At 45.5% G+C, this 27,393-nt stretch overlaps 1 protein-coding gene across 1 annotated transcript in view; it reads right to left on the bottom strand.

Moving 5' to 3' along the window:
- ITFG2 (integrin alpha FG-GAP repeat containing 2) overlaps nucleotides 1–27,393 on the bottom strand; it is a 1,163,252-nt gene that overhangs the window by 620,779 nt on the left and 515,080 nt on the right. The gene's annotated exons all lie outside the window — the stretch shown is intronic.

Raw genomic sequence — 27,393 nt, 5'->3', positions numbered from 1 at the left:
CAAGTCACTCTTAGATTGGCTTGTCTTAGTAACCCTGCTTCAGCTCCTCGGTCCAGGAAGGATTTATTTTAGTGCCTTCAGTCTCTTTCTTCTTTTCTCCGTCACTGCTGACAAGTCTGGGAAAAAGAGAATGTTCTGCTGGTCATTTTCAAGGCTCCCCCTTTCTTCTGCCGCCGTTAAAATTCTCTGTCTCACTCATCTGAGAATTTGACAATTAGTGTCAGTCCAGCTAGTGACTCCCTTTTCCTGACAGATGGGGGAGGTTTTATTCAGTAACACTTATCAACATATATAGGGTCATCCTATGTTTCCAGGTTGAGAACTTGTGGGATCCAGGTAGTGGCAAAGGCCACTAGGTAGTCACCCTTTAGGGCCGGGTGGGGTGTGGGGGGTTATGTACTTTAATATTAGCTTGTTTTGCCTAGACTGCATTCTCCAGGTATTCCAGTCTGCTTTCTATACCTCTGACTGTTAACTTCAGGTCTTTGCCTAGCTGTTGCACAACTGGGAGCATCTGCACACATTGCTGGTCCACTTCGTTGGTCCTCTGCAAAAGGGTAGAGGTTCTGGACTCCAGCTGTCCTACCTTTTTCATCATTTTGTCGAATTTGTTCCTTAGACGTGCCATCAAATTTTCAATCGACCGGTTCTCGTGCCGGGAAGGATGGCCTAACCTCCCCGATCCCACAGCCCAATGGTCCAACTGTGGGGTGTGAAGAAGTCAATTTTTCCTTCTTTTTATTTTTCCCTCCCGTTGCCATAGTTGTCACCTCCTTTCCACTTCTTTATCTTCTCCGGTGCAAGGGTCCAGCTAAAGTCTGCGTGGGCCTCACCTCTCTGCCATCTTGGTCAATAGATGCGTGGGGATACAAGGATTGGGATCCTCTGCACGCACCAATTCTCTTATGTAGCAAAAGGATTGTGGCCTTACAAATTCAACACTCAGCATTTTACCCTGGTCAAGCAAGCCCCTTGATGTGTTGTCAGTCTTCCACTGGACTTCAGCCACCCAGGCATTGTGTGTCAAGTAAAACTGAAGTTCACCACCATTAAAAGGTATATCTTAATCTTGTACATATTCTTTTTTATTTACATGTGTTTAGGTTTAAGAGAGTGAGGAAACAAAATGTGAGTGAGGAGTTGAGTGTCTGCAGTCTTGCAAAGCACCCTGAATCTACAGAGCGCTAAGTGTGTCACTATGTAACTAGAGATCTACACTGTTGGATTATTTGGTTGAGATTATTGTGAGAAACAAGAAGGTGTTTCATCCGCTAGTCCCACAGATCTCTCTTGGGTGGCCAGGGCACGGCCATCACCTTTGGATCCAGGCCCTGGCGGTGGACCAGTGCGGGAGGATCACCTGGGTGAGGGGTCTATGGTGAGTAGGAGACCGGATGGCGAGACGCAGTATCCCTTCCCCTGTAACACCTTTACCCCCATCCTACCAGGTAGGATAAGTGGGAACTTTACCCCCCCCCCCTTCCCTTCTCCAACACCTTCACTCAGACAGCCCGCTCTGGGAGAAAACAGACTCACACCCGAGCAGTGTACCTGACATGTCCCACTACTATGGTCAGACAAAGTCAGGCAATTACTGACAATCATTCAGACCTGACTTCCATTAAACTTCCCCACACGGACAAAAGGCAGAGCACGAGAGCACACTTCGAGCGAGGCAAAGCACACGAACGAACAGCAGTTTCGAGTCGCAGCTGAACAAGCGGAGAAAGACGGGGAAACCAAGAAGGGTTCACAAGGAGGGAAATACCCTTAACCTTTTCAGCAAGAACCTGTTACTTTCAAGAAACCTTGAAGACAGAAAGCATACGGTCACGAAACCAGATGGAGCAATCCTGCATTGTGTGTCAGAGATACCGAAGTGCCCTCCCGTGTAACTAACCAAGATTGGGAGGTGCAGCAGCTGGCAAGGTATCGTCCTTGCCTTCTAGAACAAAGAAGCCCCAGAGAGATAAACACAGCCGGTGAGCTGGGGAGACTGATGCAAGACCGGTCTGTGTTAAAGTCAAGATTGCAAGCGGCAACAATGCATGATGAGTGCTGGAACAAAACATTGTTAAACAAGTGTGATGAAAGACGCAAGTAAAGCTAAACTAGTTATGAATGTTTAAACATGTAAAGGAAAGATAAGATACAGTTAACAGAATGGTCCGGCACTGTAAGTGTGCTCATCTAAGGTTTCTGTTAGGTTTCCCGCCAAGAGAAGCGAAAGCCAAAAGATTGATACAAACATTGTGTGAAGTAGAAGTGGTCCTGCAACGCTATAAGCAAAACCCATTGCACATTCAAAAGTCTTTGATTTTGATATCAAGAGTATACGAGTCCGAACAAGGGAGACCCATGGTCCGAGCCCGAACGAAGGAGACCAAGTGTAAACATTGTGGTAAAAAGGGGTCCAGGCCTGAAGGTGGGAGACACATGATAAACACTGGAAGCAAGAACTTATGTATGTGAAGATCCTGATAAGAATGAAACTTGTATACCTGTTCGTTACAACAAGCCCTCTGCAGTAAGCGACTGTTGAAGGAAAAGAGACTTTGGCAGAAAGGCCCCAATATCTATGCTTTGAACTGTATCCTTTTGGCAGAGAAGCCAGAATGTATATGAAGCTCGAACGTGTCGCTTTGCCATGTGCTTAAAATGTGGGGAGGGGAAGCCAGCTGCTCAACCGTCCTAACATATCATTTCTTGAACACTTCCTTGTTGCATACATTATTGTCCCACACCGTTTTGTATTTAGAAGTAAAGATTGCCAATAGGTTTATTTTATTTATTTATTTTTACAGAGACTCGACTAGGACTGCATTATTAATATTATTAGATGGTCGCAGCTTGCTCCCATCCTTAGATTTCGGTTAGATAGGCATTCAACCAACTCACTGAAGTTTCCTTGAACTGTGATCGCTTGTGTCTGTTTTCACTGTTTGCTACCATGCCTTCCTTTCCTTACCGGCGGATTGGCGCTTCGCATTGTGAACAGCAATTTAATTTTCAAAACAAGACAGATGCACGTCGGCGCGTGAGGAGTTGAGTGTCTGCAGTCTTGCTGCGAGCGGAGGAAGAGAGTGTGAGATATGTTATGTGAGTGTACATTTAAAACTGATATTCTGCTCCCCTGCTACAATGAAGTCCGCGAAACCACGCAAATACGGACTGTGTAGTAGCACAAGGCGCACTGGTAATCGGACACGCAGCCCGCCAACTACAAACGGCCGCACTAATGACACTCTGCGGTCAAAGAAAGACAAAATAGATTGTGCAGTCAAAAATTACAGGTTTCTTCTGTGCAGCGTCCTTTGGGAATAGACGGTGACGGGGAACATTGGACCCACTGCCCTGTCATTAAGGAAATGGGCACTGAGACGGGCATAAATGTCTCGCCCACAATAACTCCTTACTTAATTTCTGTCTGGAACTACAAAGAGAATCACTAGGTGCTCTGGACTCTAATGTAAGCATCTGAGCGCAATGACAATATCATTGGGACCACAATTTTTCAGTCACTCCAGACCTAGAAAAGCAGATTTCATCTAGTGACTCTTCAGATAGTGACATTGAGGAGGGTATCTCCTCACAATGATCAGAAACATCACTTGAATTGGAAGCGTTCTCTACTCCCATATGGAACGCAGTAGCATCAACTGTCGAAGCACTCTTTGCGCTGTGCTCTAACATGGCCAAGGAGCAACAGGAGCTTAAAAGAATTTTAGCTAGAGTGGTTGACGCAATTTTAGACAGCTATGCTCTTGCCTGAGGATCACAAATTAAAACAGATTCAGACTGCTTGTCAGCCCTAGTTCAAAGCTTTGAACGCCACGAGGCCTTGCCTACTACACCAAGAATTCAAAGAGTCTCTCCTTCGCACAGTCCTATTGATTGTGATAATGCGGTGTTATTTTTTGGCAATATTTACAGGAGCTTGAGAGAAGAGCTGTGGTCTGTGAGTCATCCTCTCCCTTATGAGAGGAAATTGTCATCATTCTAGATACCTCACCACCTTACCAAGTCGCCTGGAAAAGAAGACGCTGCAAACTAATAATAATTAAGTCAAGAGCAAAGAAGCGTATTATTCGCAAAATACTAAGTGAGATGGAGCATGCAAATGTACAATTAAAGATCACTCTCTGCCCAGAAAAACAATGGCCACAAGAATATTGGAAGGTGGCATGGTTCTACAAGTGCAATTACTTGGACCCATGGATAAATGGCTCCAAACAGGGTTGGAAGCCATGGCCACTTCTGGACCATTGACCGCTCCCATTGAACCTCATATGGCAGCCCCCCCCTCTTAAAAGAACCACATGGTGATTTGACATCACGAAACAGCAGGGAATCTCAGAAACAGTTACTTACTGTTCCCATCCGGTGGCATAACTCAAGGATTTTGACCAATTATTCCCAAAGCAAGGGTGTTCTTTTGCCACCTTATGTACTCTTGTTCTGCTTGATTTATGCTTGATTCAAAATGGCGCGGGCGTGCAATGCATTCTGGGAGCGCTCAGAGCCATGTTGGATATTTACTTCACTCCGCAGTGAAAGGCTGTACACATTTTGCTGAAGTGTTAGATTCACGGTGCTGAGACAAACATGCTTTTTCAAACTTGGTATGCAGTCAAGGCCATTTCTGCTGGGAAAAGCTCATGTTATGACTTGCTACTGTTCTCCGTGGAGCATGTTTTTAGAGCAGCGACGCCCAGCGTTCCTTCGGGGGAGCTCTCGATTGACCCAGCTGGCAACCGACGGCTGTTCCTCAACTGCGCAGGTGCAATTCCAGAAGGTTCGAGAATTAACTCCCCTTTTGTGGAGTTCCTATATATGCGGGAACCCGGAGGGGGTCAGGTGAGACCTCAGCCAGAGAAGGACGCTCCGTCTGGCCTTCCTGTGAGCTGTGGCACTCTCGGCCTGGCTGCCCCCGGAGTCTTCCAGCGCTTCTGGACGAGATGAGGACTTGGATTACGCTCACGGTGATGTATTTCTTTTGACTTCTTCTGTGATCTATGTCCATAGTAGTTTTATGAGTTATTTCTATGTATTTGTAATCTTTGAATAAATAGCCGTAAAGAGCTGATTATCTTCTAAAGAGTGCGTGGCTGTGAGTTATTGTGTCTGTCTGTTTATGGGTTGAAGCATTTGCTCTATAATTGCATTGGTGATTTATGGTTGTTCCGTGCACTTTTAGAGAGAGAGCAATACATTATGGCGCTATGAGCAGGGTTATTTGTGATGAAGTGTTCCAAATATTCAAGAATCTGTTTGAACGTAGATAGGCTTCGGTTATCTTGTAAGCGAAAGTAAGTTGGCAGTGAGTGTTGAACTGTGTTAAGCTGTTTTTTTTCCTTGCTGGTGTGTGCGTTCTTGTGGGAGTGATTGCAGTGAGAAAAAAAAAATTGATATAAAGAGGTTTTGTACCATTTTGCAGTAATTAATAGTTTGTTCAGGAAAAAGAGTGTTCCCGCTGGCGGTGAATGTTCTGATGTTATCATTCCAGGGTGGACTAAGAGTCCATATGATAAGTTGGCTCAGGCATGGGCCTGTGGTGCTGGGCTAAGTGAGACTTGGGATCAAGGATTGGGGGATGCCGATCCGGCTGATGTAATTGCATGCTTGCAACAAGTTTCAGTAGAACGTGGTAAAGAATGTGTGGGATTAGGCAGGCAAGGTTGGGTTCTTTTGCATGCTTATAGGAAAATACATCAGAGGCAAATGGATATGAAAAATGAGGTTTTGCAATTAGAAAGAGAGCTGGCTGTAGAACGGCAGACTGCGTTAATGCAGCAGATTCAAATGAAACTGTTTAAAGATAAGGCCGACACATATCAGGCGGTGGCAGAGAACGCAGCAGTCAGAGTAGCTCGTTATAAGTATAGGAAAAGACGGGGAGGGGTCAACAAAAGAAAGGTGGCAACTTTAATCGCTACCGCTGGTGCAGACTGGGATTCGGACAAGTGGGATGGTGATATTTTTGATTCGACCAGCCTAGAAAGTAGTTCTACAGAAGAGTCTGACCCCAAACCAGAGGTAAAACAGAAAACAGTGGCGGCGAAGCCTGTTAGAAGGCGGCGAGCCGGACCACACCCGCAGAATCCTGGTGGTGGTATGGTGGATTTTACCACTTTGGAAGATTACACACAACAGGAGGTTGGGGAAATTATTACCCGTTTGAGGCAAAAATCAGGGGAAGCTTTATTGACATGGATGGTGAGATTGCTCGATGGGGGTGCTGCAGGGTTGATGGTAGATTCTACTGATTCACCGCGTTTTTTACCCGTCAATTGACACCAATGTACAGGAGGTCTTAAGAGCCGGACCGCCCCCTGACGCAAATGGTCAAGATACGCAGGTGTCTTTGTTGCACCTGATAGCCCAAGCATGTAACCGTAAATACCCCATTACCACAGACTGGCCTAGTGAAGAAACAAAGTGGTATACATTGAGAGAAGCAATTCAAAAAGTCAGAGAGCATGCTATGAAAGAGGCGATTCACATAGATGCTCCTGATCACATGGGAGCCGTGCCGCTCTCAGTTTCAACTCGCAACATGGTGATTAGAACTGCGCCACCCGCATACAAAAGTATCATTATGACTTTGCTCGTAGGCATGACGGGCAAGGCTACTGATGAGGTAGCAGATGCCATTAGGCAACTTTCAGATTTGGGAGAGTGGGACAAGAGCGATAACCAGCCACGGGAGATAGAGGGGCGCAGTGAGAGAAGAACTGAAGGCAGGCAGTAAGATAGCAGAGACTCCCGAGTGTCCCGAAAAGACATGCTTTTGGCTTTGTTAAAAGATGGTGTGCCACATGAAGAAATTGATGGCATTGAAACCAGAGTAATGTATGAATTATACAAAAAACGTGGACTTGCAGCAAAAGAGTGCTATAAACAGGTTAAGAAACAAGTAGTCACCACGCCACATGGGGACACCTCACCTTCTGCTCCCCCTGCGGAAGAACAAGATGAAGGGTCTATGGGGATACCTTCCCCGTACCAGCCGACATACGCTGATTTGAGAAAGGTGGTGAGTGCAATGCTAGAGGCGGAGTCAAGTCACACTCATTCAAAGTTTGACTAGGGCTTCGGCCAAGCTCCGGCAGCGTCTGCCCGCATAAAAGTGGATAGGCGGCCTCATGTTGATGTTAAGATTTGTTGGGGGCCAGGAAATACACAAGGGGTGCGAGCATTGATAGACACCGGGGCGGAGGCCTCTTTGATTCATGGTAATCCGACACGATTTAAAGGCAAACAGTTTACGATCACAGGGTTAGGGGGAAAGGAGACCCTCGCAGTGCAAACACGAGTGGAGATGAAAATAGGCAATTTAAAGAGGCAGAAATACCAAGTGTTGATTGTCCCGATACCTGAGTATATAATTGGCTTTGACATTTTGGAAGGGCTAACCTTGGGACTTGGCGGTAAAACGTACCAGTTTGGGGTGAATGCATTGATTTGTACACCCATTACTGTAGGCAAATTGAAGATGCCCCAAGTGCAAGTGCCAATAGTAACCAAGCGGGTAGCAATGAAACAATACCGCATTCCTGGGGGGCACAAGGAAATTTTAGACACCATCAAAGAGTATGTGGAGGCGGGTGTGTTACGCCCTATTACCACATCATGGAACAATCCGCTCTGGCCCATTAAAATGGGGGATGGGTCGTGGAGGATGACGGTGGATTACAGGGAGTTGAATAAACACACTCCTCCCTTAGTGCCCGGAGTCCCAGATGCCATTACTTTAATTGAAAATGTCCAAATGTTTGAGGGGACTTGGTATGCAGTGATTGATTTAGCTAATGCATTTTTCTCTGTGCCAATTGCTGATGAGTGTCAAGAACAGTTTGCATTTACGTGGGGTGGACGTCAGTACACTTTCACGAGACTACCTATGGGGTACATGCACAGTCCGACTATCTATCACCGGCTGGTGGCAGAGCACTTAGACAAGATACCGTGTAAACCTGACATACGAAATTTCTCATTACATTGATGACATTTTGATTCAAGGCAAGGATGAGCACAACTGAGAGTAAAATTCAAGGTCCAGCTGAAACAGTGATATTTCTAGGGATTCAGTGGCATCATGGGCATCGAGAAATGGTGCCTAAAGCTCGACAGAAAATCCTTGAATTCCCCACTCCAACGAACAAAAAGCAAGCTCAGCAGTTTATAGGACTGTTTGGGTTTTGGAGAGAGCACATTCCGCATTTAGGGCAGATATTGGCCCCCCCTCTACAAAGTGACACGAAAGAAATATGAGTTTCAGTGGGGGGAAGAGCAGCAGAGAGCCTTTGAGAGGGCGAAAGACACAGTGCAGCAGGTGCTTGATTTATGGCCCTTGAAGGAAGGCGAAGTGGAATTAAATGTGTCTGTGCAAGACAATTATGCTAACTGGAGTGTGTGGCAGAAACAGGACAGGAAACGTGTGCCATTAGGGTTTTGGAGTCGTAAATTGCCCGATGCTGGTAACTCATATACTCCGTTTGAGAAACGATTGCTGGCATGTTATTGGGCTCTTGTTGATACTGTGCAAATAACGGTGGGCCATGATGTATTGATGAGGCCAGAAATACCAATCATGCAGTGGGTACTGAGCTCACCTAAAACACATAGAATAGGACATGCTCAAGAAGCCAGCATAATTAAATGGAAATGGTACATTCAAGACAGAGCCAAATCAGGAAAGGGTGTAGTGGCAAAATTACATGAGCAAGTAGCCAACATACCGCCCTCAGATTACATACCACCGGAAGTGCCTGAAAAACGTGAGTCTCCCGTGAAATGGGGAGTACCTTACAGCGATTTGACCGTGGAACAAACAGAGCATGCTTGGTTCACGGATGGTTCAGCCCGATACGTGGGAACTGAGCAGTACTGGAAAGCACTGTTGTACAATCCCAAAACCAAAAAGATGTTGACAACGACAGGGAAAGGAAAGAGCAGTCAGTTTGCAGAACTTTACGCAGTTTACCAAGCATTGAAACAAGAGACCCCTGGTCAATGTTGTGTGTACACAGATTCATGGTCAGTGGCGAATGGATTGGCAGTGTGGTTGCCAACTTGGCAAAAGAATGGATGGAAGATTCATTCAAAAGAGTTGTGGGGAAAAGAACGGTGGCAAGATATTGCAGAAATGTTGTTACAAAGTGAAGTCACTGTATATCATGTGGACGCGCATTGTGCCACAGATTCATTAGAACGTTGGTTTAATTCTGTTGCAGATGAACACACCAAGATTGCCTCAGTGGATGCAGAGGCTCGGGAAGACGATATGGAGGGTTTGGCCAAATGGGCCCATCAGAAAAGTGGGCACCTTGGAGAAAAGGCTATCAGGTGGACACAAGCTTGAGGCATCAGTCTTCCTTTAGAACTAGTGAAAACAATCATTTTGCAGTGTCCCGTGTGCCAACACCAATTGCATAGACCTATACCTCAAATTGTTCGAGGAACATTGAGAAGAGGAAAATTACCAGGTCAAATTTGGCAGATTGATTATATCGGTCCTATGCCAAACAGCAGAGGTTGTCAGTATGCATGCACTATTGTAGATACATACTTGGGATATTTGATGGTTTTGTCGTGCAAAGGTGCAACCCAATTGAACACCATCAGGTTGTTAGAACAGACCATATTACATTATGGAGTGCCTTTGCAGATTCAAAGTGACAATGGGTCGCATTTCAAAGGCAAATTAGTGTCAGGAAAAGAGCATTGAGTGGGTATATCATATTCCCTACCACTCAGTTGCAGCAGGGCTAATTGAACGAATAAATGGGTTACTAAAAGAACAGTTGCGCAAATCTGGAGACGGCAGTTTGGCAGGCTGGCGTGATCGTGTGTTTGATGCGGTGCAAGTGCTGAACAATAGGCCTGTGTATGAACATGAAACTCCTTTGATGCGATTAATGACTCCTACTTTGCAGGTTCAACCCAATTCAGTCAGAGAAACATTTTTATACTGGGAAATTACACCAGGTTCTTTAGCTCCCTATCGAGCAACTCCAGAGTCAGCAGGGGTAGACTTGCATTCTAATGAAGAAATCAGATTAGACCCAAGAGGAATAGTGGTAATTGAAACAGGGATTGGAGTACAGATTCCCCCAGAGCATATGGGATGGATTGCCCCTAGATCTGGCCTAGCAATGAAGAGAGTTCAAGCGTTGGGAGGGGTAATCGATGCTGATTACCAAGGCGAGATTAAAGTCATCCTAATGAATAGTGAGGATCAATTGTTATCAATCCACAAGGGTGATTGAGTGGCCCAATTGATAGTTATTACCATTAAGTTGTCCATGATTAAGAAAGGCGAGCCTCGTACAGTGTTAACTACCCGTGGGGATCACGGTTTTGGCTCTTCAGACAGCATGGTACCGGGTGCAAAGGTGTGGGTGGAACAAACAAGTGGCCCACCAGTGCCAGCAGATGTCATTGCATCAGGCAAAGATCAAGTGGGTTTAGCAATGGAGCCTGGTAGAAGGAAATGGCAATATGTACCCGCAGACAAATGTTACTTAAGAGAGTGATGTGCAACACTGATATCTCTTTTCTGGGTTTGCTTTGTAGATCCTGGGTCTGGTTGGTGTGACTGTGGCACTAAATGGACTCCATCTGGAAGGGTTAGACGGTCTTCTGTCACCAGAAAAAAATGTCACATCTGTGCCAGTGATCAAGGGAATACTGATAGTGATGAATAATGTTGTCCCCAAGCAACCCTATGCCAGTGCCGACAAGCCCACCAGACCGAAGACATGGATCAGTGAATTGCGACAAACACATCAAGAGCAAGTGAAAACAACCTTGATGCCAGTTGTGCAGGAGCCCTTTGTAGAACAGAGGAAACACTCTCCTATGATAACTCAAGAAGAAAATATGTGGATCTATTTAGCACAGCAAGTACTGAATATATCACACTTTTGTTTAACTGATGTGCCCAATGCTGAAGCTTTATTGACTACATGTTTAGTAGCGGTGCCGACACCTGTTCCGGTTTTAAAGCATATTTTCGGCGTCACACATAATGATTCTTTAGTTCAAGACTCAGACATTAGACAATCTTTTTCAGTCTACGACTACTGCAGGTTCTGCCAAGAAACCGACAAGAAGTGGAGAAATTTGACACGTGTAATTACGTATAACGTAACCCAAGGTGATGTGTGTTATATTATGACGTGCAAAGCACAAGAAATTGATAAATGCAGACAAATAGAGTTGAGCGATCAATACAATCATACTACATTCGAGAGGAGACTGTGTTCACAAATGTCACGCAAATGCACCAGTGTAAATAACGCTATATCTTACAATCATACAGTGATAACTGCTAGTTATTTGAATCATGTGAAACTTCCAACAGGATGGCTCTTTTCATGTGGTAACATTACATATACTTATATTCCAGCTAATATTTCTGGAGGTCTATGTGCTTTGACTCGATTAGGACTAATGATGTTTCCTTTACACTCAGCGATAACACGAGGTAAAAGGTCAACCTTTGAATCTATGGGACTATCTCCTGACTGTGATTCACATGTACATTTGCTATCAGAAGCTGAGGTTTTAGCATTAACCCTTTCAGTAGGTGTTTGGGGTTTAGCTGCTGGAGGTTACAAATCTTTGATGAAATTAGCGTGTTTAGTAGTTAAAAGTCTTAATCATACTTTGTAAGCTTTAGAAGAATTACTCCTTGATAGTCAAGTTGTTAGAAAAGCTGCTTTGCAGAACAGAGCTGCTGTGGATTATCTATTGCTGAAACATAATTTAGGGTGTAATGCCTTTGAAGGTATGTGTTGCTTCAATTTGAGTGACCACTCACGATCCATTGAAAGTCATTCGAGGTTTGAGGGATCTCATTTCTCAAGTGTCTCAAGATCAGAACAAAAACTGGTGGGATTGGTTATTTTCATGGATACCTGATATTGGGGGTACACTACGTTATATTTTTGCTTGCATTTTTATTATTCTGTCTATCATAATTGCTTGTTGCTGTTGCATTCAATGTGTTCCCAATTTAGTTTTAACATTTCGTAGGTTTCAGAGAACAGTTCCAGTGCCACCTGGCTACGGAAGATAAATATCCAACGGGTGGAATTGTTCTGCTTGATTTATGCTTGGTTCAAAATGGCGCGGGCGCACAATGCATTCTGGGAGCGCTCGGAGCCATGTTGGATATTTACTTCACTCCACAGTGAAAGGCTGCACACATTTTGCTGAAGTGTTAGATTCACAGTGCTGAGACAAACATGCTTTTTCAAACTTGGTATGCAGTCAAGGCCATTTCTGCTGGGAAAAGCTCATGTTGTTATGACTTGCTACTGTTCTCCATGGAGCATGTTTTTAGAGCAGGGAGGCCCTGCGTTCCTTGGGGGGAGCTCTCGATTGACCGCGCTGGCAACCGACGGCTGTTCCTCAACAGCGCAGGTGCAATTCCAGAAGGTTCGAGAATTAACTCCCCTTTTGTGGAGTTTCTATATATGCGGGAACCCGGAGGGGGTCAGGTGAGACTTCAGCCAGAGAAGGACGCTCCGTCTGGCCTTCCTTGAGCTGTGGCACTCTCGGCCTGGCTACCCCCGGAGTCTTCCAGCCGCTTCTGGACGAGATGAGGACTTGGATTACAATCACGGTGATGTATTTCTTTTGACTTCTTTACTTCTTCTGTGATCTATGTCCATAGTAGTTTTTATTTTTATGAGTTATTTCTATGTATTTGTAATCTTTGAATAAATAGCCATAAAGAGCTGATTATCTTCTAAAGAGTGTGTGGCTGTGAGTTATTGTGTCTGTCTGTTTATGGGTTGAAGTATTTGCTCTATAATTGCATTGGTGATTTATGGTTGTTCCGTGCACTTTTAGAGAGAGAGCAATACAACTCTTTACCTCTCAAGACCATGGTCCAGCTGGCGTATTGTCACAGCTGCCGGCAGAAGAGACACTACTCTTTGGGAAATGGGCCAAACTGGAAGAACTGAATTCTACTGCAGTGAGCCCATTCATGAACCATCGTTTTCTTTTGGATTTGTGTCGTAGTGCACCTCGGCTGAAAACCATCGGGTCAGGTGACCTTATCCACGTTGAACTACCCGGGATTGACTGCACAACTAATTGGGCCCTAACGGAACTTATTTTCCCCAGTTGTGGTAACTCTGTTGAGCTTGTGTCATGTAGAACTGAAAGAGCTGGGCTACCAGTTGGCAGTGTCGTAAGCACACAGTCAATATTTTACCCAGTGAGGATTTGTTGCCTTCCTCCCTCTAATCCATTAGGCCCATGGTATCGAACAATCACACCACGGAAAGAGTCAAGTCTGTTAGCTCCCTTTATTAAAGCAGTGGAGAGGCGTATTGGACTGCAGGTGCGGACCAATTGTTTCCAGAAACACTAGGAGCCAACAGTAATTGACGCTCTGGTGCTTCCGAGTGTGTTAAATGGCTCTCTTCGAATACATTAGGGTAGGGAGTTCAGTATCGATGCATATAGTATATTATGTCGACCAGCCGGTCAAAAGGAAAGGGGTCGCCCTCTGGGGGGGGGACTAGCTATTCAAGCTGGGGCTCAGTTTAACCTGAAGGTGTTTCCCTCAGGGCCCTCTTCCCCCCCATGTTTGGTCTGCCATGCTTGAAGATACCTCCTTTTCTGCTAACAGAATATTAAATTATTAACCTTTATGATCCTCTGGGTGCTTTAGTTTCCAAAAGTGTGCATAAAATCATTGAGAGGCTTCTCTCCCGTTGCTATGATCTTTATCCGGGTAATATGGTCATTGTTGCTGCTATGAGATGATATGAAATGATATGCTGATTATAATGCCCAATGCCTCCCCTCTAATTTAGACATCAATGAGGATAAAAGCTTGTGATGGTGCGGCCTGCCACAAATAATCACACTTACTCCTAAAGTAAAATTCCAAGGGTGTTTATTAAACTTTTTGGATAGTCAAAATGGCTGGTTCTCTTCGGGACCTAATGGGCTGGAGATATTTGGCACTAAGGCCGGCCCTTTCCTCTCTCAAATTCCCTGGGCTTGATTCCCGCCTCCCTATCCCAGACGTCCCTACCGGGTTGTTAGTAAACTATAGATCGGTAACCCCTATTTGTCTTACTCTCTCTATTCTTCCGGTGTTTGCCCTAAGTCAATGGCTACCTGACTCCCTAGGGAACTTCTAGCTTTCTCTCTCCTATTGTTGGTTAGTTTCCAGGAATATGGAATAGTGCCTTCTTTCACCCTACATCACGTACACTCCTTTCACAACCTCTCACACCTAACCCTTTTGCTGTACTGATCCCAACAACAGTTCTCCTCTAACTACGTCACTGTCACTCCAATCTCTCACTCCGCCTTTCCACCTCCACCTTTCGATCTTACTTCCTTTCCTGCTCCTATTCTTGATACCGCTTCTATCTCCAACTATCCTCCTTCCTCCGTTATCCCTTTCTCTCCTCCCTCTCACTCTACTTCCCCTGCCTCTCGTTAAAATCTCTATCTCATTCAATGCCAATAACTACTCCTGTTTTGCCACCCTCTGTCGCTCTTCCCAATCCCCCATACTAATATTCCTATTACACTAGTACCAGTACCTTTCTACTACCTTTACTGCTCCAAGACACTTGGGATATGGTGCCCTGCTCATCCTCTACTAGCCCCCTTTTGACCCTCAGGGAGTTGCAGGGATATGGTGCCATGCACACCCTTCTCACTACTACAGAACACAGGGATATAGTGCCCTGCTCGCCCAGGGATATGGTGCCCTTCTCACTGCTACAGAACCCAGGAATATGGTGCCCTGCTCACCCAGGGATATGGTGTCCTGCTCACCTGTCTCACTGCTACAGAACCCAGGGATATGGTGCCCCACTACCCAGGGATATGGTGCCCCGCTCATCCTTCTCATTGCTTCAGAACCCAGGGATATGGTGCCCTGCTGACCCAGGGATATGGTGTCCTGCTCACCCCAGTACTACCAACTTCCACTCTACCACTTACATTCTTCCCTCACTACTCCTGCCACCTGCTACCCTTACTCCCAACTCCTACTACAACATCCACCCCCACTACTATTCCACTCTGCCACTACTCCTACTCTACCTCTAATACTCACACTCTCCTCTCTCTCACACAAACACTCCACAGACCTCCTGCTTAGCAACAGCCTCTGTACTCCAAACGCTCTTGCCTCCACTGGTCTCTCAGACGTCCTCCACCGTCTTCTATCCTCACCCAACTAACCCACACCACACAAATCGCATTCACCTTCTTATATACCCCTCTTCTCCCTCCCAGGATTGGATACTCACCCTGTCCAGTCACTTACCTGGCTCAAGGGAGTACGGCAGACTTCAAAAAGGGCTTGAAAGCCCCACCCCATTTTCTGGTAGCATCTCTATCAAGGAAAATGAAAGAGTTTCTGAGGGATTGGAGTCCCTGTTCTATAAGACCTTCTGGTGGGCTTTTCAATGTTGATGGAACTGGTGGGCTGGTGGGAGTCTCATTAACAAGGCCTCCTTTTCTGGATGGCGTGTAGATCCATGGAGACTTTGCTGCACCCATCTCCTGTGTGACCTGTTTTAGGCTACTGGTTGGCTTCTGCGAAAACGTGCGAACGGCTGCTGCATGGTGGCTTCCCTCTGCTGCCTCCCATTGCAGCTTTTCCCCATCGGTGTTCATCATAGGTAAAGTGGGGGTCTGTACGAGCACCAGGAAATGTTTGGGGTGGATTCCCTCCCTACCCGGACATGGCCTGCAAGCAGGTCTTGTCACAAGCTATATGGGCGAATTGCAATGCACTAAGCCTAGTAAGAGCGGTGAGGACCATGGGTGGGGGTACTTTTTAAACACCTTTGATTTAAGATGTTTAAACAACAAGTACCAGGGCAACAATCACCAAGGCATACTTGTACGAATGGTAAAGCTATCTCATGTATCGATTATCTTTGCAATGACTTTTCACTGTGGAACCAATGCAGCCCCTTATTTATCCCTCATACAACCTTAAGCGACCATGCCCTTCTCTCTTGGTCCTAGGCCCTGGTTCACCCTTGAAATATTTACCGAATAGGTATGGGTATTACAGTTAAACCGATTCGTTTTGATGTGGATGACATTCTAGAAATCATCAAGAATCATCAGGAAATATAACTAGTTGGAGGGAGTCCTTCTTGATCCCTGTATTTATAAAGGGAGACAGGACAGACCCCTCCAAATATAAGCTACTGGCCATGCCTGAAACAAAATCTAAAATATTCTCTTTCCGATTTTAAAAAAAAATAACTCAATAAGTGGGTGGAAGAAAAATGCATTTTGAAAAGATTTCAAACTGGCTTCAGACTAGCAAACAGTATCAAATGCAACATATGTGCTCTCCATCACTTCATGGCAGAGGTTGCTAGATGATCGAATAGAAGACCATCTCTGCTTCGTTGACTATTCCAAGGCATTTGACTCTGGCTCACGTCGGTTGTTGTGGAACAAGCTCAATCAAAGGGGAATTGATCCTTTTCTCCTCGATTATATAAAAGTGATGTATACAGAGACTTCGGTTGTAATCCAAGTAAACCAGGATGGTGCCATTACGCGGCCTACTCCCACACATCAGAGGCTTGAACAGGGGTGCATACTCACGCCCCCGTTATTTAATTTATATGTCTCAAAAATGGATGAGGTAATTAGATCTGCCTGTAATTCTCCCCTCGTTTTGAGAGGATGCCATACCTTGGTTGCCCTATGCAGATGAAACTGTGCTCCTTGACTATACACCAATAGGACTCTAGTACTCCAATGGATGTGCTCTCCACCTTTTGCCACTGCTAACCATATGAAAATGTACATCTGAAAAAACAAAATCATGGTCACGGGAGGCAGATCCTAAAATAAAAACGCTGTTTAATTGGAAATTGGCCATACTGCCTTACAGGTGGTAGATGAACAAGTTACTTACCAAGTGTAACGTTCTTTCGACTGGATGTTCCTCCCACGTATTCCTCATCTTGTGATAGACTCCATAGCAGTGATCAATTTGGAGGTGGGAGTGCTAGTTCCTGTTTTCATGAACAGAGTGAAGTACTGCTCTGGCAAATAGCCCCGCATTGGAGGAGGAGGCATCTAAGCAGTAATGTTTGATAAATGTACGCATTGATGCCCATGTTGCAGCCGAGCAAATATCTTTTGCAGGGACTCCCCTCTTCAAAGCCGCAGAAGTAGCCATTCCCCTAGTGGAGTGAGCATGTAGCCCATCCTGTGGGTCTTTTCCTGCTAATCTGTAGCATTCCAATATACCTAGAATGATCCAGCGGGATATAGTTTGTTTTGTCACCGCTAACCCCAATTTACGACCTGTGTAACCCACAAAGAGTTGGTCATCTTGACGTAATTTTGTCATTCTTGAAATGTAAAAGCTGAGGGCCCTCTTGGTGTCCAGTCTATGTACTCTCTCCTCTTCTTTTCCCAAATGAGGAGGAGGATAGAATGTTGGTAAAACAATTTTCTGTGACAAATGGAAGTCGGAAACTACTTTCGGTAAGAAAGATGGTTTAACCTTCAGAACTACCTTATCCTTGTAAAATGTGGTATATGGAGGTTTACATGAGAGAGTCTGTAGTTCACTACCCCTGCGGGCTGATGTTAATGCCACAAGAAGGACAGTCTTTAGTGTTAAAAGCCTCAATGGACAGGAGTGCAGAGGCTCAAATGGTATACATGTTAGGAATTTAGGAACTAAGTTTGAATCCCAAGTTGGAACATGAAATGGTATTGGTGGATATACATTTATAAGTCCTTTCAGGAACTATATTATTAATGGTATTTTAAAGTAAGATATCCTTTGTCCCGATCTGGAGCCCCAGATTGGCTGGATGTAATAGGAAAGAAAGCACCATTGGTGTGCTACATTGAAAAGGGTCCACATCCCTATCTTTGCACAGTTACTGAACCTGTTCCAACGACACCGGTACAAGGATTTTGTTGCTGGCCTCCTGGCCGAAAGCAAAATCTCCATTACGTCATCCGGAAGATCCCAATCCTTGTATCTCAACCTCTAAGAAACCACGCGTGAAGGTTGAGCGTCTTGACCTCTGGATGGAGAACACGACCTTCCTCTTGCGAGAGAAGACCTCTCTTTGTGGAAGACATACTGGAAGGCAGATGGACATGTCCAGAAGGTCCAGGTACCACGTTCTCCTGGCCCAGTCCAGGGCAATTAGGATCATGGTTTTTCTGAACTTTCTCAACCTCCTGATTACTTGAGGAATCATGGGGACTGGAGAAAACGCGAACAGCAGGGGAAAATCCCAATCCACTGTGAATTTGTCTCCTCTCAGAGGTAGTGATCCTATGCCTCCTCTTTTTGAGGTAGTACATGGCCACTGTGTTGTCAGTCATTATCAGGACATTCTTTGGACTCCAATGGAGACCAACGTCCGCTGATTGTCAGATCGTTGGTGTGAGCTCCCCACCTCGTGAGTGAGGCGTCCTTCACTACTTTTATCTCCGGCCATGGTTGCCAAAAAGATTCTCCCTTGAGGATGTTGTCGTTGCAAGCCCACCATAATAGATCCTGAGCAACTGCGCTCGGGACTTGCAGAAGATCTGACATATTCCCCGAGAATTGAGACCACTGAGTTCTGAGGGCCCATTGGAGGGCTCTCATTCTCAGTCTGGCCTCTGGCACCAGAAAAATGCAGGATGCCAAAAGGCCGAGCAACCTCAGAAAATCGAAGGCCGGCAGATGCTGGGCTTTCTGGAATTTTGTTAGCATCTGCTGGATGTGGAGAGCTCTCACCTCGGGCGGCGAGGCTTTGGCCGAGGAAGTGTCCAAGACTGCTCCTATAAACTGGAGTTGTTGGGATGGTATCATGTGGGACTTGTTGAAATTGAGGGAGAAGCCCAGATTGTAGAAGAAGCGGCAGGTGATCGACAGATGTTCCTGAACTTGTTCTGGAGAACGTGCTCTGATCAGCCAGTCGTCCAGGTAGGGGTAGACATGAATCCCCCCCACTCCTGAGACTCGCTGCCACTACCGCCATCAGCTTGGTGAAAACCCTCGGAGCGGATTTCAGCCTGAAAGACAGAACTCGAAACTGATATTGAGAGCCGCCAACTGCGAACCTCAGGTATCTTCTGTGCTTGGGATGGATTGGCACATGAAAATAAGCATCCTGAAGGTCCAATGATACCAACCAGTCTTGGAGTTGGAGAGCCTGAAGTATCTGAGAAAGGGTTACCATCTTGAACTTGTCCTTACTGAGGAATTTGTTCAATTTTGTTAAGTCCAAAACGTGTCTCAGTCCTCCGTCCTTCTTTGGAATGAGAAAATAAGGGGAGTACCAACCCTTGTTCCTCTCCGCTACAGGTACATGTTCTATTGCACCTTTCTCTATCAGGGTTAAAATTTCCTGCAAAAGGAGCGGATCTGGAATTTTGGTAGAGATGGCTCCCGATGGATGATTGTGAGGTCTTTTTAGGAAGGGAAGGCAGTAACCTTGAGCTACTGTTTCCAGTGCCCTAGCATCTGAAGTAATGCTCCGCCATTCTTTCAGATGCTGAGAGATTCTGCCTTCCACTGGTGTTTTGTATGATAAGGCCTCAGAGTGATTTGGAGGTGGCTGCAGGAGCGGCTGAGGGCGTGGTCTGTCCTCGTCCACCACGAGTGACATTCCTTTTGCCCCTTTGAAAAGCCAGTCCTCTTCCTCTACCAACAGAAGAGTAGTATTGAAAAGTGCAACTCCTCCAGGAAAATGAGCCCAAATAGCGTTTCTGAGGCTGTCGCATGGAGGCAGTAATGGATTTAGCTGCCGCTTTTGAGGTCTGTAGTTTTTCTAGGCTCTAATCAGCCTTACTACCAAACAGCTCGAGCCATCAAAGGGCATGTTGAGAAGTCTGGTCTGCACATCTGGTGCAAACCCCGACTTTCTCAACCACGCAAATCTGTGTAGCACTGTGCTTGAGGCCATGGATCTGCTAATACTGTCAGCAGTATCCAGTCCAGACTGGAGACATTCCCGCATTGCCTCCTTCCCGTCATTGACTATATTCAGGAAGCCTTCCCTTTCCTCGCCTTCCGGAATATGCTCAGCCGCCGCCAAAATGCATTCCCACAGGGTATCTGTGAACCTGGCCAGGGTAGAGGTGACATTGGTTGATTTCAGAGCCATGCTACCTGAAGTAAAAACTTTACGAGCCCAAGCATCAACCTTTTTATCCTCCCTATCCAGAGGTATGGTTGGGTATGCTATCTGCCTGGATGTAGTAGCAGCCTGAATAACCAGACTTTCTGGAGTAGGGTGTCTAATTAGGTATTCTGGATCAGAAGTAGAAGTTCTGTACTTCTTTGGAAGATTACAGTCTACTGCAGCAATGCTATCAGGCTTTTCCCAGTTCCTTTCAACTGTCCTTTGGTGCGCCCTATGGAAAGGAAGAACTGGATCTTTCCGGGGTCCCCGGACTATAAAGTCCGTCATATCATCTTGCTCAAAAGTAGGGGAGGCTCTAACCCAACCTATATATTCTATCACCCTACTCATCAAATTCCTGTACCCGGAGTCTGCATGTTCTGCAGGATCAGGTGCAGTAAACTCCAATTCAGGTGATGTGTCAACACCACTAGCAGAATGCAGAGTTTCACATAGGTCTCTCATTTTAGTTTCAGGGTTTAGAAGTTCCTCTGGAACTTGTCTAGTGCCATATTGTACTCCAAAAGGAGTGACATCTTCATCCTCTGAGCCGGATTCTTCAAAAATTGAAGACATGGACCTAAAAAAATCTGACTTGGGTAAAGGTGTAAACCTTCTCTCTTCCTCCTGAGTTTTCGTCGAAGGACTAGGTGTTTTCTTCGAAGGGGTCGAAGGAAGCTTCGACACACTCGACGAAGCCTTCGATAAGGGTGTCAAGTATAATATAGGCTTCGTTGTCGAAGCTGTCAGCGCCGATGGCATCGACGAAGTTGCACTCGACTTCCGACAACTTCTGCTTTTTATGAGGGATCGGAGAAACACTCGATCCTCGAGGACCTCTCGACGATTTGTCGACTCGAGTTTTATGGGTACTATGGGTTTTACCCCCGTAGTTCCCGACTTCCCTGTGTCCTTTGGAGCGACCGGGGTCTGGCTTTTCGGAGGTTTCTTTGAGAGGGTCGAGGCCGCGTTCTCAAAGACTTGCATCATTTTTCTTCTAAAGCTCTCCCATTTTGAAGATGTAACGCTCACCTGATTCCCGTAGAGGCGCCGGTCTTGACTGGGCGTATACCGTATCTTCAAAGGTGATGTGTAACACACGGCTGGCTCTTTGGGCTGGACCTCTGTGCACTGTATGTCTGACTCGAAGGGTAAGATGTCTGCAGATAGAAAATATGGGATTAAGGAACTGGGTTATTGAATGTCTCTCTCTTCTTCCCTTTCTCTTCTCCTGTAGAACCCCAAAGGTTAACGCTCTCACCTTAGGTTAGTGAACGCCGTGCTATCCATCTGCCTCGGGGCAGGGTGCTGTAACCAGTTTCTTCACTGGATAAGGGGAGCAGGCCTCTTGACTTCAGAGGACTGCTGTCCGTCGTTTACTGCACGAACGGTAAGTTTCGAGTAATTCTAATGTCTTTAAAGTCTTTAGTAATGATGTTTCTTGTTTTGCAGGGTTCCGGCGATGGCGGATGATGGGCTGAAGTGAGTTGAAGATGGAGCCCATGTGATGAATAGAAGCGCCTGGAAGCACGTAAGTAAGCGCTTGTTGCCTGCTTCACGATGCGCTCTAACTGTCTTTTTATTTTGCAGGTACAAGTTCGGAGCGGCTGCAGGGTGCCGGAATACCCACTGGGTTAGATGTGGAAAGGAGTAATGGCACGTGAGTATTAAAGTTCCCCAATGTCTTTAAACGCACCTTGTTTTGTCTTCCAGATGCGGGATGCAGCGCCGAAGGCCTCCGGAGCGTGCGAAGAGTTGGTAAGCTTTTGTCTTTCAGATGCCGGAATGCAGTGTGAAGACCTCCGGAGCGCACGAAGAGTAGGTAAGCCTTTGTCTTTCAGATGCCGGAATGCAGCGCGAGGCGTTGGTGACAGCCGATGGACCAGGTAAGTGAAGAGCTGTCACTGAAGACCGTAATGCTAACCTGTTCTTTCTTGTCTTTATAGGTGTTGCTGAAGACTGGATTCAGGATGGTAAGCCTTTTTCCTTAGGCCCAGGATCAGATGCAGAAGACACGATGAGCGTTCTGCTGCAGAGGATGCAGAATAACGCAAAGCAAGATTCATCCATCGGGTGTGGTTTAAATAGCCTCCTGTAGTGCTTAGGTGTCTCCTTCCACAGCCACGCCTAGGTAAGAAAAGAGTTCCTGCTTTCCAGAAGAGTTCCAGTGTTCTGAATCTAGGGAGTGGCTCCTGCCCCACCCAACAGGAAAAGTAGTTCCAAACAGAAGAGGATCAGAGGCTCAACTGGCAGGCAAGTAAGCAGCATGGTCTGCTGCAGGTAAGTCCACCCAAGCATTATGAGCCCGGCGCTTCCAGCGCTGGGACTGGGCATATTTATGAGCCTGGTGCCACTGGTGCCAGGACTGGGTCCAAAAGGTCCCAATTGGGACTGGTTGGCACTCGGAACCTGGGTTATGGATCTGCTTCCAAGGGAGTTCGGAAAACCCTGACCTTTTGGAAGCAGAGATCATGACAGAAGGGGATTCTGATCTTGTTGGACACCAAACCAATTTGGTTGATGTATCGGATGACGACGATGGAGATCTATGTCTCCTTTTTAGAAGAAGACGAAGAAGATCGTCTCAACCTATTACGAGATCGGTATCTCTTTGAATGTTTTTTATGATGTTCCGATTCTTTTGAATCAGACCATTTCTTATGTTTTTTAGACAAGGCCTTCGAAGTGCCTTTCGACGCCTCCCGCCCCACCACCAACTTAATTTTCCTCTCATGGAGGGCCTTCTCCGTCATTGACTGACAAGAGCCACAGTCGCCGGTTCGATGATCCGAACCCAGACACCAAAGACAGATACGGTGAGGATCGTTGATAGACATCTTCGACCCGCAGTTGATACACTTCTTAAACCCAGTTTTGGGAGTGGAAGCAGTTGATTAAGAAGACATTTTCTGACAGAAAATCTCAAAGCGCGCCGTTCACGAGAGCGAAGCAATCGGAAAAACGGAACTGAAGCCAACGGGCGCGGCTCGAGCTACTTATACCATCAGTGACGTCGACACGGTACGGAGCCCATCGAGGGACAATCGACGCCACGGCCTCGAGCACAGCGCCATCTGACGACATTTTTTTTGCTGAAGCAGCGAAGCTGGCGATAACGAGTTATCACAAGATGAGGAATACGTGGGAGGACACAATCCATTCGAAAGTTACGTATATCTGGGCTCTCCAATTAAATACAGTCCTGCACACACCTTTTATGGCGATTTCATCATGCCGAAAGCCCCAAAAAAGTGGCTAGTTATTAAGAAGCTCATAGCGAGGAAGGGAGGATATAATGTAGAGGGCATGCTTGCCATCTATCGAACCAGTATCATCCCTGGGGTTCTTCATGGACTGGAGGCCCTTTCTTTCCACTCGACATACTCTATGGCTGGAAAGAAATCGAAGTGAAACTACTTAGATCCTTGTTGGGTCTCCCGAGCATAGTGCCAGTCAAGGCACTAAGATGTGAACTTGGTTTCCCATTGATTAGATCTCTATGGCTCTTTCAACGTTGTAAACTATTTATAAAATGACTATCCCTTCAGCCTGATCCTAACACTCTCCTGGGACTGGTGGCTTTTCATCTTTCGGAGCAGAGCCCTAATGTTTTCTTGCAGGATTTGCAGACATCAGCTTTATTACATTTAAGTAATATAGGTTTATCTCTGGGCCAAGCTTTGGATTCTCCCAATGCTCACCATATAGTAAAAAATAAAACTAGGCATTAGGACAGAGTGGATAATATGTGTAAATTACATTGGAAAACGAGATTCAAATAATATTTTAAACAGAGTTTCCATCTGAACTCCCCAAGCACTTATTTGGTCAAAATGTGTGCCCTTAATTTGAGGAGCTTCATCACCTATTTACCTTTTAATTTACTCCCTGCCCTTGAGTACATCGGCAGCTGTTCTAGTATCCCGTTTAATTAAAGTTTATGCCGTCTTTCTCACTCTGCAATTGAACCCAGTCACCATGTTCTCACTTGCTGCCCATCGGCAAATGAACGCTACTTAATGGGATACCAGGGGTTTAGAACTCACAAAGAATGTTTTACCACTGATCAATTTTGGAGCACTATATTTGGGGCAGAATCATTGGTATTTACATCCACTGTTTTTAACATCTGGAAGGAGGCACTAGCACTTTTTGAATTTGCACTTTAAGGTCTTAATTGCACTTGATACCTGATTTTATGTGTACTGTGAGGAACCTGAGGGCGTCCGCACTTCTTTTCCCCCGTATCTATCCTCTTATCAGGTGGCCAGGGAAAGGAGATTGCTTTTGGATCCCGACCCTGGGGGAGCATATGTAAGGGAGGATCACCTGGGTGGAGGAGACTTGGGGAGTGGGGAAGAGGAAGTCCTTAGGTGAAACATGGTGTCTCCCATTTCCCTTTAGTCCCTCGTGCCTTTATAGGCTTTTGTCAATGCTTTCCCCGATATTCTCCTAAAATATTCTCCACAATACACCAGTATGCTACTTGGATGAAGAAGAGGATGTCTAGAACAACACATCCTCACTTTGTGAAAGCGCCCACCTATCAACCCTATCCCAAGTACTGGGGCGAGGAGGAGGACAACAGAAACAAGGCAGGACTACCGCTTTAGTGGTGAGCGGTCTAGTCCTTTTTGAAATGAGAATGGAGGCAGGAACTTTAAAAGCTGGAATCCTGAAGGAAATGGCGTCAGCTGCGGGAGAATGGCCATGAACTGCTGGGTGCAGGCAGAACTCTCCTGTTTAGCAGTGTGGGAGGAGGAGCGCTCGAGACCCGTGGGAAAGTACAGAGCGTATGCAGTGGGAAGCGAAGGTACAGGAAGCTGGAGGCCGGTGGCAAGCCACGAGAAGGAGGCCGGCGAGACCGAGGGAAATTGTCATGCGAGTCCTGTATCGCCATGGAAGCACACCTTGGTGTGCGCAAGCCACAGAAGACCACTGCGAAAAGACGCGAGGAACCGCACGGGGAGAAAGAAACCTGTGGCGGCGGAGGTCCTCGCAAGGAGCCATAAGTCTGACCAGTTAGTGCAACCAGAAGGGGGAACACCAGGCTGGCAGGAGGTCATAGAAAGAAAGCTATGGACATTGCTATAAATGGAAATCATGCATTGCCATGTGAAGATAAAGCAGATATTGGGCATTTTAAATATCAAATGAAATGAAAGCAAGTTGGGAACACTCTTACCGCTTAAGAGGAGTAGAAGGAAAATTGTGAATCTTACTGAAAGGGCTTTTTTGAACTGTACTTAAAAGATGAACTGCATTAACTGAAAACAAGTGCAGGCAAAACCAAGAGGGCACAAAGAGTTGTACGCATGATATGAGAAATCCAGCATTGGCCAAAGCTGAGAAAGTGTAACAAAGACCTGTATGTGATAAGGAAACAAGCATTGTCTAGAGCCAAGGGAACACAAGAAAGTGTAACAAGTGCATGGTGGCAAGCCAAGCCACAATACCGTGTCAGGAGTGTATGACACATGTGAATGAAGCAAGCCTCACTGCTAAGGAGAAGTAGTGGACTGGTGTTAATGGAAAAGCAGTCAAGGAGGGGTACCGGTTGTGTGACCTGTAATGGGTGGACCGTGTGGTTCGAGTACTGCACATAGACCAGGTGCCCCCCGAATGGAAGAACCACTGAAAACACCTATAAAGAACCTTGTGATGTAAAAAGACCTTTTGGTGATTTTGAAGTCAAGTGCTGTAGTGAAAGCTGGAAGGTTTGAACTTTTTGGGAAGGTAACACCTGTGTTGTTTTGTTTAAAAGATGGAAGATTTTGAACTCTTGGGGAAGGAAACCCAGTGCTTTATGAACTACTTTGAACTTGGGGAAGAGGAGCCGATTACAGGCCAAAAGCCATAAGCTCTGACCTTTATTTTGAACACTATTCATTTTGATGCAGACATCCCAACACATTGTTACACAGTTAGTTGTGAGGGCAAGTATAGGTTTTGGACACAGACAGATGTTTTAATTTGGACTTCCTGATGCAGACTATCCTTAGTTTTCTTTAGGTAGAGAAATCCCTCCTTAACATAGGGCAAGTTAGGCATTTCTCCACGCTGCCTTTTTGAATTAATAAAACTTTGTTAAAAGAACTTGAACCTGTTGTCTTTGTCTGACTCGCGATACCTTCACAGTACTATTTATCAGTATTTATGAGAGTGTGATTTTAGCCTGAATTTTGATTGAGTTTCTATCTCAAATTGGAGAATACTTGCTTCCTTTTAATGATTTTAGGTGCAATTTTCTCGATTTGACTATGCTGAATTATGTAAAAATATAATAATTGTGGCTTATATAATTTAAACTTTGTATGTGCAAACGGTTTATTTATTAATCAAATGCACAGTAAAAAAATAAGTGATTTTTGTTTTTATTTACTTGTGTATAAAGAAAAGGAATTGATTTTTACAAGAAGAAGAGGAGACTAAATTAAAATCCAAATCAAAGTCACTGTTCAGGAGATCAAATAAGTCACTTAATTGCACATTCAACTGCGATAGCTGTTATGGGATTGTTTCAATGGCGTTTATCTTTGCGAAAGCTGCTTCCATTAGCTTAGTTGTAGCCACCGACCATCTGGCTTTTTCGCTCGAAATCAGACGGCAACACCATGTGTCTTCTTCCACAAGAACTGAATTTACCCACAGAGGGGCCAAGAAGGCTGAACGCTCTGTATTTAGAGCTGGGCAGTTTAACAACAGATGGCGGACTGTTTCTTGATTGCCCGAGTTTTTGCACAGTCTGCAGGTTGTGAGATTAGCTTGACTTCTTATTGCTAGAATCTCTCTTGTGTGTAGTAAGTTGAGCCGGGCTCTTAAGAACGTTTTTCTGAGTTTTTTGTCTGGGAATTTTATGCAGTAGGCTAAAGGGCTTTTTAATTTGTTATAAGTTGGCGGGAGATGTTTCAAGAACTTGATCGCCACTGCCTTTTCACCTGTTGTAATCCAGTCATCATTTTTCAGCTTTTGGATCACTCTTTGTGGATTGACTATCAGGTCGTCTGCGGTGCACGCTAAGTTTTCCAATTTGTTTTTTTGCTGGTCAGCCCAGTTGCATAGTGCTTTATCTTTAGTTGATTTGAGCTTGTTGTCGATATTAAATATCGGGAGACCATCTCGTATCAGTGTTTTCCTGTAGAGTGATATTAACCTGAGGACTCTCTTAAATAAGAGGATCCAAATGTTTTATTCTAAGTGTACTTTTAATTTTCATGTGTGA

This window comes from Ambystoma mexicanum, chromosome 12 (genome assembly GCF_040938575.1).
Source record: "Ambystoma mexicanum isolate Mex_15411 chromosome 12, UKY_AmexF1_1, whole genome shotgun sequence".
NCBI lineage: Eukaryota > Metazoa > Chordata > Amphibia > Caudata > Ambystomatidae > Ambystoma > Ambystoma mexicanum.
Note: the sequence above shows the minus strand (reverse complement) of the source record. Positions and strands in the feature narration are given on the sequence as shown.